The sequence below is a fragment of the Crinia signifera genome, chromosome 7 (assembly GCF_055691185.1).
Source record: "Crinia signifera chromosome 7, ASM5569118v1, whole genome shotgun sequence".
NCBI lineage: Eukaryota > Metazoa > Chordata > Amphibia > Anura > Myobatrachidae > Crinia > Crinia signifera.
The window spans coordinates 128,306,820-128,316,876 of record NC_139223.1 but is presented as its reverse complement, the minus strand read 5'-3'; the positions used below and the strand labels follow the sequence as shown (position 1 = coordinate 128,316,876).

The following is a 10,057-nucleotide window of genomic DNA, read 5'->3' as shown; positions in this document are numbered from 1 at the left end:
ATTTGCAGTGAACAGCTTTGACTCAGTTTCTTCAGTCCTGAAAAGTTGTTTTGCGCGGTCGGGTGCATGATGGATTATTCCAAATCAGTGCAAAGAGCTGTCATCCAATTTCTTCGTGCAGAAGGCGAGCATGCTTCAGAAATGTATCACAGGATGAAAGCGGTGTAAGGAGAGCATAGTCTCCCATGATGCACCATATTCCGGTGCTGTCAGCGTTATCAGGCAGGACGCGAAAGCATCATGGACTTGCTTAGATTTGGGTGAGTTATTTTGCTTCTGTGCAGGGTAAATTCTGTCTGCTGTATTCTGGGGTGTGGTATGCAGTTCTGGGTTTTGCCCATTAGAGAAAGATTTCACTTTTGAAATCCTTACTGAATAACCCTCCTTGGTTACAACAGAGGGGATGCAGTTCTGCCCCAATTTGGCCCACTTTATCCCCTGCCCATGAGTCGTATTTACCTACTCCCGGTTCCTGCAGGGGATTCACGATTATCGGGGTAGTCTCCCACACCCCCTGGAAAGGTTGGCAAGTGGCCTTCATGCCCCTGGACCCTTTCCTCCATATCACCGTCATCCACCAATCAAATACTGGCAATCGCAGATCAGTGTCTCCTCTCTGGACAAATGAAGGAGCAAAAGAAAGGGGATGCGGTCATCTATTAGAATGAACTTAGGTCTACAGTCATTAGGTCGACCCCACTAGGTCGACTGGCAGGAAGGTCGACCTGACTTAAGGTCGACATGGGCCAAGGTCGACATGACTTAAGGTCGAATTTGCATAAAGATCGACATGAGGAAGGTCGACTGGTCATAAGGTCGACATGGGTTTTTCACTGTTTTTTGAGCCGACGTGCTGACAGGCGGTATTTCATGCCCTACCATCCACTAGGGCGTGGTGGGAGAATAAAATAGTGTGCCGAGCGCAGCGAGGCACCGTGCCCGAAGCATAGCGAGCGATGCGAGGGTCCGATTCTCATTGCCAACTGTGTCCATGTCGACTGTGTCGACATTCGGATCAAAAAACAGTGAAAAACCCATGTTGACCTTATGACCAGTCGACCTTCCTCATGTCGACCTTTATGCAAATTCGACCTTAAGTCATGTCGACCTTGGCCCATGTCGACCTTAAGTCAGGTCGACCTTCCTGCCAGTCGACCTAGTGGGGTCGACCTAATGACTGTAGACCTAAATGCAGTCTGACGAATGATCCCATTCCAAAGATAGTAGGCAACTTTGCCTTGTGGGTAGGTGCTGGTCATGTATAGCCTTTTGCCAGCACTTTATGATATGGTTTGTATTTGTGTAGGACTGAGGCATAAAGGGCTCATAAGGGAATGCAGTGGCAGGGACCTATGCTTAGGGGTGTGGCCAGGCACCACAGCGGTTTGGCTAACCATTATACAAGATACAGAAAAAGTTTATAGAAGTGACCTCTGCGCTCCGAAACCTGCAGCGTCCACTTGCCACCAGGGATCACCACTCCCACTAAAGAACCGCAAAACACACAAATGGTCTCTGTCTTTTCCCATTCATGAGAACATCTTGGAGAAGAAAAAATGGTACTTATGTAATATCTGGGCTCCCGTTTTTCTTATGAGACCGCGTCTGCTCGCCACGCTTCGGGCACGGTGGTTCGCCACACTATATAAAATCAACTCCATGCATAGTTGGATAGTAGGGGTATGAAAAAATGGGGTGCATTTAACATGGGAGCCCAGATAATACATAAGTACCGAAAAAATAGATACTGGGAAAAGAGGAGATCGGGAACGTGTATTTTATAGATTGGGACAGCGCGTCTGATATTGCTACCATTTGTGTGTTTAACCATTATACAATGCATGACTGGGCCTTTTGATAAATATATAGTAAATACAGCTAGAACATGCATGGTAATGTACAGTACCAGACAGACTACCAGCAATGCATTGTACATAATACACCATAGCCCTGTGCAGCATAAGGTAACATATGTAGAATGTATAATTCAGATGCACAGAGTGGCACCTGATCCCTAGAGAAGGTGGTGGGCCCTTAGGCAGTGGGGCCCCTGGGGGGGGGGTGTTCCCCTGTACCACTATGGGACAGTATGCCTCTGCATTTTCCTATAGCAGGCTCTTGTGTTAATTATTGCTTACTGTGTCCTTTGGTGTATGATGCTTTCTAATACTGTATGTTGTTGTTCTGATGAATACAATTTTTTTTATAAAAGGAATAAAGTTAATAAAAAGTACATACAATAATTTCTTTCATTTCCTTTTCATGTGTCTAGATTTTCTGTTAAATTCAGGCCTGCCTGTTCACCCACCCCCCAACAGTGGTTTTGTGATGATACATGAAGTAATAAACAGAGAAGCTGCAGAATCGAAAATGAATGACGTTAGTACTGGCATATTCGCCCATTTTTCATGGTTACGTAGTGTCTCCTTCTTTTCCGTCCACCGTGTTACATGATCATCCTCAGCAAAAGGCAGTAATGCATGCAGAATAAAGGTGGGAGCTAGAAAGTCATACCTGCCAACGTGACCTGATCCAGGAGAGACATAATGCTCTCCACCTGGACTCCCCTCCTTAATTTATGATTGCAATCACATGTGTTGAAATATCTTTCTTTTCAATTAAATTGTTCAACACAGGGCACAGCAACCATATATTAAGTCCGGGTACAGAGCATTTTGTCCCACCTTGAACTGGTGAGTTGTGAGGTTTGATAAGCTCACTGCGCAGAGGGGGCAGCCAGATCGTCAAAGCAGGGGGAGGGGCCAGCAGGTGTCATGTGTATAAGGGGCAGGGCCAAGACTCACATGAGGTGGCTGTACGGTTGGGTGGCATGCGCGATCGTATCATTGTGACCTCACGGCGCAATTCAGTATTACAGGCATTGCACAGTGGGGACAGGGCCAGCATGAATCTCCTCATCTGTACCCCAAGGACCAGATGTAATAGAATATGGTCTGTGTATATAAATCTTAAAGACTTACAAGGAGGATAAAGGGATAACGGGTCCCCATTATTTAAAGGGATCCGATACGATTTGCCGGCGGTCGGGATCCCGGCGGTCGGAATCCCGACACTGGAATCCCGACCGCCGAAATCCCGACAAGGGGGGGACATGGATCGCCCCCCCTTGCGGGCTCGCTGCGCTCGCCACGCAGCGGGCCCGGTGCCTCGCTACGCTCGTCACGCTATTTTATTCTCCCTCTATGGGTGTCGTGGACACCCACTGAGGGAGAAAGTTTCGGGATTTCGGCGGTCGGGATTCCAGTGTCGGGATTCCGACCGCCGGGATCCCGACCGCCAGCAAATTAACTGCATCCCATTTAAAGTTGTTTATTAAAACTGCTCATAAAGGCAAACCATACAGATCATACATGTTATTATAACCATTTTTAGAAACCAATAGATCTGTTCTCATTATTGTTTTGTAATACCACAAGCTGCTCATCTGTACATTTGCAGATGACTGTGAGCGCCACCACCCAGACAGAGGGAGAACTCGCCCTGTGTAAATCTGCGAATGAAATGTGAAACTTTCGCAATCCACTATCCTGTCGCACATCCATACGCAATTCACTCACCCTCAAATGATTTATCCAGTACGTATCCATACGTATGCACAGTCACACGATAATGGAACGGATTGTGAATTCACACATCAGCAATGAACTCTAAATCAAGCCCTCTAAACGGTATCATATTGTTTTATGTTCTAATAATGAGCTATGTGCAGAATAAAACAGTAGTATTCATATAGGAGTCTTGTGGAAGGGTTATTGCTTTACAATCTGAGCAAGTATTCTGTTTCCATGACAATTTTCCCACTGAGGGTCATTGTTTCATTAAAGTCTATGGTTATTATTTAATTGGTACTTGTGGACAATCACGGCTCCCACGATGTCCATCGCATATTAAAAAATCACATGCGATCGCATCGCATGCGATTTTTAACAGAAATGCATCCAAATGCATTGAAATTAGTATCAAACATGTTCAATGGCCCCCAACTGTCATTTTTCAGGCTGTACCACCCCCACTATCAACGCGAACCCGAAGCGTGGCGAGCGCAGCGAGCCCGCGAGGGGCGTCGGTGCGCGTCCTGCGACCTTTTCATTCCCCCACTATCCACGTCGGCGTGGAGTTGAGAATAGAAAGTGTGGCGAGCCACCGAGCCCCGGGAGGGGACACGGATACCTTCACAGGTATCCGCGTCCCCTCACGGGCTTTACAGGTGTCCGCGTTCCCTCGCTGCACTCGCCACACTTTCTATTCTCAACTCCACGCCGACGTGGATAGTGGGGGTATGAAAAGGTTGTAGGACGCGTACCGTTCGCGTTGATAGTGGGGGTGGTACAGCCTGAAAAATGACATTTGGGGGCCATTGAACATGTTTGATACTAATTTCAATGCATTTGGATGCATTTCTGTTAAAAATCGCATGCTATCGCATGCGATGCGATTGCATGTGATTTTGAAAAAAATTGCATAAAAACGGCAAAAACCGCATGCCACTACATATGGCATGCGATGGGAGCCGTGAAAGTCCACAAGTACCATTTAATTTAACATATACAACACATACCTCCCAACATTGTGGAGGGACGCTATCATGCGCCTAAGGCCTGGCCTAGTGGGAAGGGGGCATGGCCTGTACTTGCGATGCTCCCATAAAGCCATGCCCCCATCTTCCCCTCCGGAACACAGACGGTGAACACTGTGGCCTCAGTGACATTCCTGGGGAAGACCTTCGCTCGAAGCCTGGTGCCATTGTAGCATTTGAATGGTCTGAGGTTTAACAGCAACATCACTGCAGTAGCGCACGCAGGGGGGGGTTTCTGAGTACCCAGAAACCCCCCAGGAATCTATTACCTAGTCTGAAAGCTGAGGGTCCCCTCTTTCCATGGGTACAAGAATTTTAAAAATCGGCTGTGGGGAACCGGAGATATCTGACTTCAAAGCAGTGGTCCCCATCCAAGCCTGTTAATTGCTCTTCCCAGTCAGATATTTCAGTTTCTGTCTGACAGAGTTTTTCTGAGGGTATATTCTAAAAGCTGGGACTCTCCCCCTGATGGACACTAGTAGCTTGTCTCTACTGTTCCCAGAACCAGAGATATCCGCCTTCCAGGAGCAGGTTACTGCTCCAGCTCCACACACCTGGTATGTAGTTTTATATTCTCGTTGGCGGATTGCTCTGCCTCCTGAACTCTGATCCCCTAGTCTCGAATACCATTTGGTAGGTGGGATTCTCTAGTTTTTAATTCCATTAAAAGCTAAGAAATCTATTTCCAGGAACTGGAGATATCTGCAGTCAAGCAAGCTGCCCTCCCACCAGAAAATTATGAATAATAAGCTCACGCCACTATACACCCCTCCTCTGCGTATTAAACATCCTCTACCACCCTGGAGGTTATGTATCAGGGCCCCTTCATTCAGCCCAATGCCCCCTTCTCCCACCATCTGTGCAGTAAAGGGGTAATTAGTGAAAATTACTGATCCAGGCCATACATGCTGAGCGGCTGATATAATACCCCCTACCACCTGGGGGACATCAAAGCTTCCGCTCATAGCACCCCCCACCCCTAACGCTGGAGGATAGGTAGGGGCCCCAATACATTGCTACGCCCAGGGGTCTACACTGCTGTTATGTATATATGTATATATATATAAATAATTATTATTATTTATATACATTTGGTCTATCTATAATACTTTAACTGACCCGGCATATACTGGGTCACCTAAGTGTCCATCTCCGTGCTTTGCTCCGCCCCTCTCTGGAAACCCCCTTCTGAAAATCCTGGTTTGCCCCTGCACTGGAACCCCTACTTGGAGGAGAAACTTGTGGGATGGGAGGTGAATGGATCCTATCAACACCAAGATTACAGTATATATATTTTTTAGGCATTTTTGTGGAAAAACTTTGTAAACAAAAAACAAATCCATATCTCATGGGGCATAAGAGATATTGAGAATTGTATTACACCACAGTTTACCTTCTTACAGGTCAAATGTAAAAAAAACAAAAAGCATTTGCTTAGTGGGTGCTTTTATTGTGGAAGATAAGATACTTCGCAAATTTTATCTTACTAGGATAGGGGTTTGGGATGGGCATCGAGGAGTTCTTTAGTCAGTACATTTGATTTTATATATGAAAATATCAATGATAGAAACCTGCACCTTCAGTGTTGAAAAGTGATTTTTTAAAAACCTGAAATCCTTAAAGAGTATAGTGATATGCGTTCTTTTAACCCATGAGGAAGTCCCAAACAGTAAAAAGGGATGAAACGCATTGGGCATGAGTGGACACGAGTACCTACCTCTCTGCAGTGTATGACATACACATTAGATAAGCTTTTACACTTTGTTTAAAGGTACGGGTCCATTGCTTCTGTTCTGTATTGCTTTTCATATTAAATTTTTTTTATAAACGATATTACACTAACTAGTCTTTTCCTCTTGTGGGGAGAATTTTTTATTTAAGGTACATATTCTGGAAGGCTCCACATGGGTCCCTGTTGATACTCGGACCCCTGAATAATCACTGTCATTTATACATTTTTCCTCTCCTCCGGGTCTGCAAACTGCAACGGAGTTTCCCAGCTGTGGATGAAGAAGACCAAAGGGAGAAAGGACACTGCTAAAAGATACTGCTAGGAACGATTAATATTGGATTACTGTGTACGCATATCACTGTACTCTTTAAGGATTTCATGTTTAAAAAAAAATCACTTTTTAACACTGAAGACACAGGTGTCTATCACTGCTGTATACTTGAACTGGCCACGCCAGGAAAATGGGGCTTTTTTAAATCCCCTGCTGCCACTTGTATTATCTTGGAGAGTTTTTACATGGTGTATTACTGTATGAGACACTATACTATAAATTAGTTCTACAATTGAAGGTTGCAACACTCAGTGCACCATACTTATATATATGAAAATGTCAATATTCAACATTTTTCTGTCAACCGCTTCTGTTACATCAATAAATATAGCTTTTTGGAGAGGAATTTTAAATAAATGTACATTTAACCTTGTGTCTGTAGAAGAGGTGGGGCCATGATCTGTGTTTAGAACCTACCATTTAGCAAATATGCAATGTATACTGTTTAGAGCACTTGACATTGTTAAGGTGCCCATACATGGTACAATTATTGTATCCAATATTGTATACAATATCGCATCTCAGTTTTGCGATGCGATGAGATCTAGTACAAAAAGTATGTGCAGCACATACTCTTTGTACTAAATCTTATCGCATCGCAAAACTGAGATGCGATATTGTATCCAATATTGGATACAATAATTGTACCGTGTATGGGCACCTTTACTTGTAGTCAAAGAAACTATTTTGGAAGTCAACTGACTGATCTATATGCAGACTTGTTTGGACCCAACTAATTTGGGGTCTTCTGACAATTGATAACTGGGAAAACAGTAAAAAAAGAATATGTTTAGGAGATTGATTTTTACATTTTAAAACAGGATAAATATAAAGTATAGTCTCTCGTCTAATTGGCCACTATAGATTTAAAAGGAGTGGGCTGCATGCTGCTTTCTCCCTGCAGCTGAACAGTGCATGGCATAATACATTTATACATGGGTTTCATTTGTTTATCTAAAGAACTGTTCTACAACATTACAGCTTGACAATTGCATGTATTTTTTATCACAATTATTTGGCTATAGGGCTCGGAGGATGGATTTCTGCCATGTGATTAATGAGGAGATTAAGCTTCCAGTGAATGATCCAAATGTGGGGTATTATAACTCTGGGAAAGCGAGAGTATTACGTCAGCGCTTCCTCTGGGTATATTTCTATGAATACGGTGACATTTCATTCATATTAAAACAGAATTTGCAGGAAGATAATATCAGTAGCCCTGGGGCTGTATACAACAGATGTGTATGACCTTATAACCAGCAGCTGGTGATCCTGAGATCTTTTTTTTTACAACAGAAAATGTATGCTAAGCTACCCGGCATGGAGACATCCAACAGCACAGGCAAGTGAGAGTTAATCCAGTTTAGTATAGACAAGTGTGAATGTGTATGATCCGCTGTGGCTGAGTAATAACAGATATGGATCCAGGAGCCAGTGACGTCACACATCTCGCAAGTCAGCAGCAGGATGTTGGTCCAGAGGAAAAATATAAAAAAAATATCTAATTTTGGAGACTGGAAGGAATCACTGTATTATCTCTGCACTTTACAATATAAATAGCTCTATTGAGATTATTGTGCTTAGCTTCCAGTGAATAAACAAATTGTTTATTTTTTTAGTTGAATAATAAAAATAAAAAACACACCCATCAGTGCAAATATAATCGTTTGGAGCACACAGTCACATGTTTTATATGCCGATGGGATTTCCTCTACATTCAAGTTTTGTCTGGTAATTATAAATTCAGGACAATGATGCTCCATAGATGCACCAGCCTCGCAGCGCTGTTTAGGAAGCATAGCCGTTTACATGAGAATAGATTTTTGTTGACTTTACAGCAGTGTAAATGCTAGAGATTATTCTAAATGAATACCCTCAAACCTAAGCACTGTAGCGTCTTGCTTACAAGCATTAGAGATTTATGATTGTGGTCTAATGTAGCAATGCCTGCATTAAAGAGAATGTACATGAAATAGGAATTTCCAGTGACACTGGACCTGCTCTTCACTTGGAAAAAAAAATCGAAAAAGATATATTTATACAAACAGAAAACCATTTAATAGTTCCACTGAAAAACAATTCCTGCGCTGTTATATACTAGTCTTAAGGCCCATCTATAAGTTTATGCTTATGCAATTCTCAAAAGTTTTGTAAAGCAAAATGTTTTTCATTTAATGGACCCTTAAAGGTCTTTAATCCCTTTGGTGGTATGGGCAGAAATTTCTCGGGCTTAGCTGCACTGCAGGAGCGGGCTCTCCAGAGAAATTTCCATGCCTGCCACTGTAAAGAAAGGGTGCACCAGTGGGGAACCACCATCAGCCCTGCTGCTGTCCCCCCCCCCCCCCCGCTGCCGCTCAGGAAGGATCAGGGATGCTCGGTGAGGGTTGACCGTGCTCGACCATTCGTGTGTTTGGGCGTCCAAACACAGGAATCCCCAAACACCCGAGCTCCTCCAAACTTCTCCAAGCAGCCGCAAACAGTTGAAGCTGGCAGCAGCTCCAGGGGAACATCTATGGTGAGTATTTCTGGGGCAGGACAAACCTTTGGACAAAGTGCCAGTACCCAGCCCGCACTCCCTGCAATTATTTTACAGGGGCGTGGCCAAGCCCCCTCCCATTGGCTCATTTTTTTTTTACCAGGGCCCTGCAGCCATGGTTGTATTCAGAAAGTCATAAGCTTTCCAACGACATATCACAATGCATGAAAACAACAGAAATAGCATGGACCCTCATGACAGCACCCTTAAGGGGTCATCCGATTAAACCCATCTTTGAACTTAGATTGTCCCTTAAAATCAAGGCTGGGCAATTGCGGCCCTCCAGATGTTGAGGAACTACACATCCCAGCATGGCTTGCATCAGTTTCAGCATGGCCACATGGCAAAACTAATGCAAAGCATCCTGGGATGTGTAGTTCCTCAACATCTGGAGGGCCGCAATTGCCCAGCCCTGCTTAAAAGGATATGGTAGTGTGTAAAGTTTGAAGACTATTAGTTAAAGCGTTGGAGAGTTATCGTGGAACATCCATAGACACACACACACACACACACACACACACAGCATTCAATTATAGTTATGTAGACTAGTTAAAAGTAAAAGCCCGTCAAAATGACAGCCACAATGTAGCCCACAAACTCTCCACCTCACCCCCAGCCCAATATTGGTCTTCACAGCTACCTTTCTCCTTATCCAGCGAGTATAAAACATATCAATATCCCTGCAAAAATTGCTTTCACCTTTTTCTTTTAGCACTCAAAGGAGTCATTTGGTCCGTTGAGTGGCCTCTAGTGGTAGAGGCGGTATGTCAACTAATAGAGGATTGGTTCACAAGAATATATATATATAGAGGGGTTGGGATCATTTGGTCTATTGCATTATGGTAGAAAGTCATTAGGTCG

General features: G+C 43.9%; 1 long non-coding RNA gene across 1 annotated transcript; it reads left to right on the top strand.

The window, feature by feature from the left end:
* LOC146019548 (uncharacterized) lies at positions 1-3,653 on the top strand. The gene is made up of 3 exons (XR_014450596.1): positions 1-260; positions 2,273-2,379; positions 3,460-3,653. It is a non-coding gene; the product is annotated as an uncharacterized LOC146019548 (long non-coding RNA).
* Positions 3,654-10,057: the final 6,404 nt, after the last annotated feature.